Source organism: Myotis lucifugus, unplaced genomic scaffold (genome assembly GCF_000147115.1).
Source record: "Myotis lucifugus unplaced genomic scaffold, Myoluc2.0 scaffold_379, whole genome shotgun sequence".
Taxonomy (NCBI): Eukaryota; Metazoa; Chordata; class Mammalia; order Chiroptera; family Vespertilionidae; genus Myotis; species Myotis lucifugus.
The window spans coordinates 194,203-204,899 of record NW_005871427.1 but is presented as its reverse complement, the minus strand read 5'-3'; positions in this window follow the sequence as shown (position 1 = coordinate 204,899).

Below are 10,697 nucleotides of genomic sequence, written 5' to 3'. Positions count from 1 at the left end.
CAGGTGACTCTGAGGCAGGGGATGTGCCTCAGAGTCAACAAACTCCTCCCTCCAGCTTTCTTCCTGGATCTAAGGTTTTCTAGCTTCACTGTGGGTGAGATGTGCATAGCAAGCATGTGGGAATCCCAGGAGCTGTCCATGGGACACCCTGCAACCATAACCATTCTCTTACTATTTGCCCAGGAAGCACAGAGTCACATAGACATTTTGTCACACACACAGTCACACACACAGCCACACACTTGTTTTTGGAAAAGACATGTGTTCACCCATGAACAGTGATATAAAACTGTTCATGTAGCTACACACTGTACTTTATGAATCCGATATAAAAATTTGGTTATATTTCATTCTCTGGATGCCAGATGAAATAAATATGTAGCCTGAAAACAACTATTATTTCAAAATTGATCACACCCTGTGAAGATAAACAGTTGTATTTCTCAGTTCACTTAATAGGAGCTGAAATTAGGAACTGAAACCCAAATTGGCTAGATTGCCACAAATTTAAAAAATAATTGAAGTGGTAGTGAAAGCATACCAGCAAATAAGATCTAATGACCTAATGGACTCAAGAGTGATTTCTACCAGAATGTCAAATAAGAATTGATAACTTTCTAATCAACTCTTCTTGAGCTATTCCAAGAATTAAAGAAAGAGGCAAGACTTCCAAACAAATTTATTGAGGTGACCATTATACTCATGTTAAAGCCAAATAAAAGCATACACAATGGCAGGTCAATATCTCTGATGGATATACATGAAAAAATCCTCAACAATATACTAGGAAACTTAACAGCACACTGAAAGGATCATTTACCATGATCAAGTGGGATACCGGCCTAGCATGCATGGATGGTTCAAGGTATGTAAGTTAGAAAATGTGATACATCTCGTCCACAGAATGAAGGATAAAGTATACCATCATATAAATAGATATAAAATAAAGCCTTTAAAATTAAAAATTGCTTTAGAATTAAAAGTCATCGTTGATTGGGTGTAGAAGTGATGGATCTCAATATACTAAAGGTCACATTGGAGAAGCCAACAAGTGACATCATGTTGCACAGAGAAAAATATCAAAGCTTTTTTTCTTACATCACAACATAGAATAATTAGGCAAGAAAAGGATATTTAAAATGTCTAAATCAGAAAGAAAGAAGTTAAAATGTTTCTCCTTATCTTTATGCAGATGGCATGATCTTGTACATACAAAACCCTAAAAACTGTATGAGAAGCTAATAGAACTAGAATTCAGGAAAGATGTAAGATACAAAACCAACACAAAAATGACTTGTGCACCTGCACACTCTTATCTAAGTGTCTTCATGACTCTAGGAAATATATGGGGCTTTTTCAGAGGAAAGTGAGGAAAGAAAACGTGAACTGGCTACACAACAAGGAGATGACAACCTAATGAAGCAGGAACCCTGGAAGTGAGTGTCCTCAGTCTTGGTTAATCCCCCATCATGTTCCCAAGTAGCTTTCCCCCCAGTGAGGCACTGAGGCAGGTGCAGGTTCCAGGTGACCCCCATCATATAGGCACATGGTCACATTGGTCCAAAGGGGCACATGCAGACATCAGGTTTCCAATCACAAGATTTTCATGACCTAAACTTAATCACCCCCTACTCTTTACCTGCATCTTCACTACCAAATCCTAGTTCTGACTGAGTGTCACCTACATCACCAATGATAGAAATGGGTCTCACAAGTGACTCTAGAAGATGGAAAAGAAATGAGGGCAGTGCAGCTGCTACATGTCCAACACCAAACTCCCCTGAAGATAGAGGACTGGGAGCTCTGTCTGTGTCTCTATAGCTCATGCTTCTGGTTCCCAGGGACCCACACAGAGGCTCCTCTCTCCCCTAGCACTTGGTCCACAGGCTCTGGGCTCACACTCTGGGCTTAGTTTATCCTCTGATCACTTTGCAGTATAAATAGTGTAAGATGGAACTTCCTGTCTCCTGAACATGAACCTCATGCATTTTTACGTCTTTCTCAGGTTGTGAGATTTGATTTCTCTTGATTGTCATTACTGGTGACTGTCAAAGGCATCTGTCATTTTAAACCTTCTCCTTGTTTTTATGAAAATTTTCTCTTCAGGGTCTTTGTACAGGTCTCCTGCATCAGTGGGGTCCACAGGGAGGGCATAGGCCAAATATTGGGTTCACTGTTAATATGTGGACACTTGGTCAAACTCTATACCTACTTAGAATTTAGTATTTAGTTATTGAAATGTTATCACGACCACAATCCTCCCCCAGAACACTCTCACCTGCACGGAAGTACTGCTTTGCCTGTAGTTCTCCAACCGCAGAGCTCCTTATATAGCAGGAGGACATGCAAATAGGGCCCTCTCTGCTGATAAAAACCAGCCCAGCCCTGAACCTGAAGCTCTGGGATAGGTCCCCAACCCCGGGATCCCCAGGTGTTCCCATTCCCACATTAGGACTGAACACAGGCCACTCACCATGGGGTTGGGGCTCAACTGGGTTTTCCTTGTTGCTATTTTGAGAGGTAATTTATGGAGAAGGAGAAACACTGAGTATTGTGAGTGGATGTGAGTGTGAGAAACAGTAGACGTGTGAGAGTTTCCTAATGAGGACATTTCTGTGGTTGCAGGTGTCCAGTGTGAGGTGGAGATGAAATGTCCATTCCATCTCCCCCCATACTCCATCGGGATTCTTCCTCCCCCTGAGGCCAAAGCTCCCTCCCCATCGGGTGTATTGGGGAGGTTGCAGGACCACAGGGCATCATGAAAGTCCATGTCCCATTTTCCTGTCTGGATCTCACACAAATAGAAAAGAGATTTAGGCTCCTTCTCAGATGATCCAACCAAATTTACAAAATAATTTAAATATTTAACTCAAGCATATGGTGTGGCTTATCAAGATGTATATGTCATTCTCACTTCCACAACCACTCTGAGGAAAAGGATTGCAACTGGTCAGCTGCTACAGCTCACACCAACAAATTATTCACTGAAAATCCAGACAAATTTAGGGAATGCAAGGCACCAATGCAATTCCAACAGCCAAACAGGAGCTTTCCTCAGATGGCCCATGCCCTCACTTGTCTTTTATTTATTTAAATTTTAAATATATTTTTATTGATTTTTTGCAGAGAGGAAGGGAGAGGGATAGAGAGTTAGAAACGTCGATGAGAGAGAAACATCAATTCAGCTGCCTCCTGCACACTCCCTACTGGGGATGTGCCCACAACCAAGGTACATGCCCTTGACCAGAATCGAACCTGGGACCCTTGAGTCGCAGGCTGATGCTCTATCCACTGAGCAAAATCGGTTAGGGCCCTTACTTGTCTTTTAGAGGGAATGTGAAAGGCAGGATTTAAAGCCATCAACTGTGACAGTCATAGAAATCACCCAAAATCCAGATGAAAATCCTGCCACCTTTCCCGCAGAGGCCACCTGCATCCTGCGATGAAGCCCTCTTTCTCCATACCCATTTCATCAGCCAATCAGCACCAGATATTCGCAAAATACTACAAAAATTAGAACAGGGCCCTCAATAACCCCAGCAAGAATGTGTACAGGTTGTTATTAAAGTTTTTAAAAAACAGACAGGAAGAAAAGGGACAGGCAGAAAGGCAAAAGGAAAGAGAGAGAGGAAAGGGAGGTGGCCTGTGAGAAGTCCAGACTGGAAAGAGATGATGCCCACTATATGCTGCTGCCTCCTCACTAAGAGTGCCCAAACAGGGGAGCAATGAGAGAGTCAAGGGCTCCACTGAGGTGGGAACCCCACCCCGCCCCTGCTTCCCCTGCTGCAAAGAGGGTCACTGGGCCAGTTCCTGCCTCAGCAGAGACTTCCTCCAGCCCTTCAACATTCTGTCCAGTGGGGCCTCTAACTGAGAGATGGGATTACACAGGTGCAAGCAAATTCCCCTCCCAGATGGATTCTCAGTCTCAGGGCTCCTGGACCTAGTGGTGTATATTAGTAGCTGACCGGACCGGGTTCTCACACAGCTCTGGCTCTAACCATCACCGCTGCAGAACCTCGGATAATCTTAAAGGTGACAGGTAAACCCATTTCTTTCATCTTAGATATAGGGGCAACATACTCAGTTCTGCCTGGATACTTGGGCTCATCCTCCCTCCCCCTATCTCTGTTGTAGGCAAAGTGTACTTACCCACTTAGCACCCCACTCCTCCCTGATATCCAGACAGACTTTCACACACCCCTTCCTAGTTTTGCCCAACTGTCCCGCACCCTTGCTAGGATGGGACATTTTAGCTAAAATAGGTACATCCCTCCTCATCCCGGGGCCCAAAAAGCACCCCCACATAGTCCCAAAGGGTTCTGCTCCATGCCATAGGGGCTGCACTTTCTGACCCTACCACCTATTCCCTCCCACCATGGCTGACCCAAGTAAATCTCTGTGTTTGGGATACCTCTCATCCTTCTATAGCCTCTCATCATCCCATCGTATAGGTAACACTCAAACTCCAAGGCAATTTCCCAAAAAAGCTCAATGTCCACTAACACCTCAGGCTTTGCTTGGCCTCAAACCTATTACTGACCAACTTCTCTCTTCCAACCTGTTCATGGAGGCAGCCTCCCCAGCCAAAACTGTCATGCTCACTGTAAAGAAACTTAATGGCTCCTATACCTTAGTTCAAGACCTTAGGACAATCAATGAAGCCACCCTACCCATCACCCCAGGGGTCCCCAGCCCTTACTCTATACTCTCTCAAATACCACCCGACACCACCCACTGCATGGTGTTAGATCTGAAGGACACTTTCTTCACCATCCCCCTTAGTCCTAACTCATGGGATCTGTTTGCATTCACCTGGACTGATTCCATTACTGGAATCACTAGACAACTAACCTGGAGAGTCCTCCCCCAGGGTTGTTGAGATAGTCCCTACCTCTTTGGTCAAGCACTAGCCTCTGATTTGCAACAGCTAAATCTCTCCCCTAGCACCCACCTACAATATGGAGATGATTTCCTATCTTGGTGGAATGTGTACTTTATCAAAGGCCATTGATTTTCACTAAGGCTTGGTGTTAACATATATTTGGGGGTGGAGGGATTCAATCTCCAATGGTATCTGAAGAGTAGATGCCTGCTTTCTTTTCTGATGAAAAGGAATTGTGTGTGGACAACTACTATGTCCATAGAAAATGAGAAGCATGATTATAAGTAAGCAAATTGTGTGATGATGATGATGATGATGATGATGATGATGATGACAATGAGGATGATGGACTGAGACAGGAGCCCTGGTCTAATGGAATGAAGGCTCCTCATACACACACATCATCACCATGACTTCTCCAGTGAGGGGTGTCCACCCTTCCCTCTAAGTGTTGAGCCCAAAGGTGTCCATGTGCAGATCTCCTGGACCTAGGAAGGTGTTACCTTCTAGAAGAGAGACACTAGGAATGTGCATGTAGGAAACAGGGACTCTGTTCCCATCACGTTACAGTGACACGTTGCTTATTTTTCTTGATCCCTACCTTCAGAATGCTTAATGTTTCTACTTCTCACAAACTCCTGTTCCTAATTATTCAGGTATTTCCTGCAATGATACAAGCTGTCTCTTTCATACCCTACACTTCCTTGTGGACCTTTATTGGAAGAGACTTTCAACCCACATGTCCAGTAACTCTTTCAATGAATATCAGTCATATCTCTGTCATGTGACTCAAAGCAAGCTTCCTCACCTCACCCAGTTCCACAGTCACGTCTAGATTTATGGGTAGTTTCCAAGCAGCACCCCTGGTACCAGGACCTGCTCCAGTCCCTGTGGCTGCTGTAGCTGATCACACGGACAGTTGAGGCTCAGAATTTTCTGGGTAGTTCTTTGTAAAATCACCCAAAACAAGTCCCATTAAAATAGTGATGAATTGAACTTTAATAAAAGTAAAATAATTTGTCCCACCAAATATCCCATCAAGGAAATTAAATGGCAGGCTTAGCGAGAGACTATCTCTACAAATCAAGTGCCTGATGGAGAATGTGTGCATTACACATTAAGGATGTTGTATGTTATGGGGGAGAGCCCAGTACGCTCTCACCTAGGTGAGCATCCCCGGGGACAGAGCAGAGGGAGGCAGGGAGTGAGGGATTCCTTACAGGGTTGAAGTTCCCTTTCCTGTGAGAGAAACTATGCTAGGAATTCTCCAATTTCCCTCACTCTGAACCCCAACATCACTGATAACACTAGACTGAGAAATCAGGTCACTTAACAGGCTGCCATAACATTTCAAGATATGAAAGATTCTCAATGGTACACATGCATAATCACTGTTTTTATTTCCAATTACTTCTTCAGGTTAAAACATGATTATTTTGGATGTTATTAGTTTGGGGTCTTTGCAATAAGCCACGGACTTGCATAAGGGAAGATTTTGCACAGTGTGTTATAAAAGATAAAAAAAGTTCCAACATCAAGAATTAAGGGAATCTCTTTGTCCTGTGGTTGGGAAGCATTTACTCATATCAAAGTAAACTCATAAATGAAGACATTGTGACAGAAAAAAATGGCAGTGCTTTTCAAATGGCTTGCACCAAGGTGAACATAATTAGTATATAAAATGATGATGATAAACATTTGTAATTGTAGGTATATGTAAGTGTTGGATTTCAGAATCTAAACAAGTGGTAATCCCTATGAAATTTGTTTGAAAGATGAATGAAAATTCACCAATGTAACCTACTCATCTAGTCCAACATTTCTTCTGCTCAGGAGAGGTTGTCCTTGATCTAATTCCAGTGAGTCTTATGAGCCAAGTGGGCCCCATTCCATGAGTAACCTGTTGAGTGAGGTCAAGGAAAGAAATGCCTCAACATGGGACCCACAATGACGAGAGAATACCTACCTCAGTACCTGTACTTATAAGGGAAATGCTGAGCCACATGCAAATTTCTCTTCAAGCTCCAGGGTCCATCCTCTCCTGGGCTGTGCAGGCTCACAGCCCTCTCCTCACACGGGGCTGAGGTCTCTGGGAAGGCAGAGCTGTGGTCAGAAGAAGATGAGACTGCTGGGTCTTCTCCTGTGCCTGGTGACAGCCCCAGAAGGTGAGGGTCTCAGGGGTCAGACAGGGGTCATGGGATGGCTATGACTGCATGTGAATGACAGGGACTGATGCTCCTTGTCCCCAGGTGTCCTGTCCCAGGTGCAGCTGCAGGAGTCGGGTGCTGGACTGGTAAAGCCCTCGCAGACCCTCTCCCTCACGTGCACGGTCTCTGGATTCTCCATCACAACCAGTAGTTATGACTGGATCTGGATACGCCAAGCCCCGGGGAAGGGGCAGGAGTGGATGGGATGCATAAATCATTAAGGAGACACTAAGTACAGACCCTCCCTCAAGAGCCGAACCTCCATCTCCAGAGACACGTCCTAGAACCAGTTCTCCCTGCAGCTGAGCTCCATGACCACTGAGGACACAGCTGTGTATTACTGTGTGAGACACAGTGAGGGGAAGTCAGTGTGAGCCCAAACACAAAGTGCCCTGAGGGAGACAGCAGGGCTGGGCTGCAGGGAGCACTCAAGACACCAGGGGGCGCTCAGGACCCACAGCACAGAGAATAACCCTAGGAGCTGGGGCAGAGGGAGCAGAGAGGGCGGGGCCTTCCTATTGGGCACAGGGATTTCCTCTCAAGCTCTCAGTTGCCTCCAGGGATGATTCATCTTTCTCATATTCTCACCGCAGTCAACAATGAAGGAGGAACATAGTCTGTTTGCAGGTGACATGTTGGCAGTGATGAGGACTCTCCTTCATCAAGTCTTTGTATTTTCTATGTCTCTTTCTCTGCAAGGAGATCATCCTGAATGCTCTCCTCGTCCTGGGTTTGTGAAACCTTCCCATCAAGAGAGACCCCAGTGCAGCCCAGGTCCCTGTTTGCTGAGCTCGAGCCCTGTGACCCACAGGCCCATCTGTCCCCACGTTTCCCTCTGACAGGCCCATCTGTCTGCGTGTTTCCCTCTGACAGGCCCACCTGGGCCAATGCGAGGAGGATCATCCCCTAGCACCTCCCACCACAGCTCTCCATTCTCTCTACCTCATGCTTCCCTCCTGGTCGTCATTCGCTCAGGTGGATGTGCAAACCCATCCCAACGTCTGGTTTCAATGATTAAAAAACTTTTAGTCTGATTTCCTTTGTTTCCCTCTGAAGAGGACCCTTGTGGTTACAGTAATGTCCCAGCAGGTGGCCAGGGTAATTCTCATGTCAGCACCCTTAGCTCCCTCGTTCTCAACTTAACCATGTCTGCAAAGTCCTGTCATATAATGGCACCGATAGGCCCAGTGATGAGAACCTAGATATTCCTGATGTCAGGGTCCACCCATCATAGTCCCCTGAGATTCAGAGCCTCCACATCCCCTCAGAAATCTGGGGATGGGTTCCCTTCCTGGGAACTGGGAGTTGTGTGTGTGAGAGTGTGAGTGTGCATGGTGCATGTGTGTGTGTGTGTGTGCAAATATTAATTTGCACCTTTGTAACTGTGAGCAGAGTGTTTTCACATGTGTGTTTTAACCTTGTCTTGATCTCCAACAGGCTCACAGAACAAGGGCCTTCCCACATGTAAAGAGACCCAGGCTTCCAGGGAAATGCCCAGCCCCAATTAGCCTCCAAGGCTTTTATCTTGGTGAGATGGTAGGAGAGGAGAGGAATTCTTCTTCCAGGGGCTTGTGTGGTTTCAATCTCCCAATGACACCTAAAGACAAAACCATGGTTTTTTATCGGATTTTTGGTGTGTGGCATGTGGAGAGGCAAAAATAAGACATCAGTTGTCAGCAGTCAAACAAAAAATATGAATAGATACAGAATAAAGTCTTTACATTGAAAATTGCTTAATCAAAACAACAATGACGTACTATCTCACACCTTTCAGAATGACTATTATTAACAAACTAGAGGCCTGTTGCACGAAAAGATTCATGCAATAGGTCTTCCCTTCCCCTGGCTGCTGGCACCAGTTTTCCTCTGGCACCTGGGACTCAGGCCTTCACTCCGACTGGAGCCGCCTTCAAGCCTTTTGCTGCTCAGGCTGGCCGGAGCCGCCTTCAGGCTTCGTTCCGCCTCTTCGCGCCTATGTATGCAAATCAACCGCCATCTTTGTTGGTGGTTAATTTGCATATCACTCTGATTAGCCAATGGTGGGTGTAGCAAAGACACGGTCAATTTGCATCTTTGTTTATTATTTGATAGGATCAACAAACAACAAGTTCTGGAGAGGATGAGGAGAAAAAGGAATACTTGTGCACTGCTGGTGGGAAAGCAGCCACTATGGAAGAGAGTGTGGAGTTTCCTCAAAAAGTTAAAAATGGAACTCCCATTTGACCCAGTGATCCAACTTCTAGGAATATACCCCAAGAAACCAGAAACACCAATCAGAAAAGATATATGCATCCCTATGTTCATAGCAGCACAATTTACCATAGCTAAGATTTGAAAACAGCCTAAGTGCCCATCAGCAGATGAGTAGATTAGAAAACTGTGGTACATCTACACAATGGAATACTATGCTGTTGTAAAAAAAAAAAGGAATTATTACCATTTGAAACAGCATGAATGGAACTGGAGACCATTATGCTAAGTGAAATAAGCCAGTCAATGAAAGAAAAATACCACATGATCTCACTCATTTATGGATAATAAATACCATTATAAATTGATGAACAAAAATAGATGCAGCATCGAACAGACTGCCAGACTACAGTGGGAAGGCCGTGGAGGGGTAAGAGATCAACCAAAGGACTTGTATGCATGCATATAAACATAACCAATGGACACACGACACTGGGGGGGGGGTAGGAGAGGCCAGGGGAAGGTCAAGGGGAAAAAAGGAGACATATGTAATACTCTTTGTAATACTTTAAGCAATGAAACAAAATTTAAAAAAATAAAATTGCTTCAGAATTGCAATTCTTAACAGATTAGGTGTAGAAGAGATGGACCTCAATATAATAAAGGCCACATTTGAGAAGCCAACAAGTGACATCATGCTACACAGAGAAAATTTCAAAGCTTCTCTTCTTACTTCAGGACCAGGACAAGGGCTCCCCTCTGATTACTTCTATTTATCAAAACTAGTAGTCCCTGTCAGAATACTTAGACAAGAAAAATAAATTTAAAATGTCTATATCAGACAAAAACAAGTTAAAATGTTTCTCCTCATCTGTATGCAGATAACATGATCTTGTACATAGAAAACCCTAAAAACTGTATGAGAAGCTAATAGAACAGGAATTCAGGAAAGACGTAAGATACAAAAGCAGCACACAAATGGCTTGTGCTCCTGCACCTTCTCATCGGAGTGTCTTCATGACTCTATGGGGCTCTTTCAGAGGGAAGTGAGGAAAGAAAACTGGAACTGGCTGAACATCAACACGATGACAACCTAATGAGACAAGAGCCCTGGCCATGTGTGTCCTTGGTCTTGGTTAACCCATCATCATGTTCCCAGGTAGCTTTCCCCCACAATGTGGCACTTAGTCAGGTGCAGGTTTCAGTTGACCAGCACCATGTGGGGACGTGGTGACAGCAGTACCAAGGGTCACATGTGTAAGGGTTTGGCTGGTGACTCAGGCTGTGCAAGAATTCACCACTAAATGGAGAGATACAGAGAGGACATATATTTTACTTTCCAAAAAGAGAAAGATCTCGTGTGTCAGTAGTCAATACAGGGCAGGGAACAAAACCTGGCTTCCACTTTACAAGAGTAA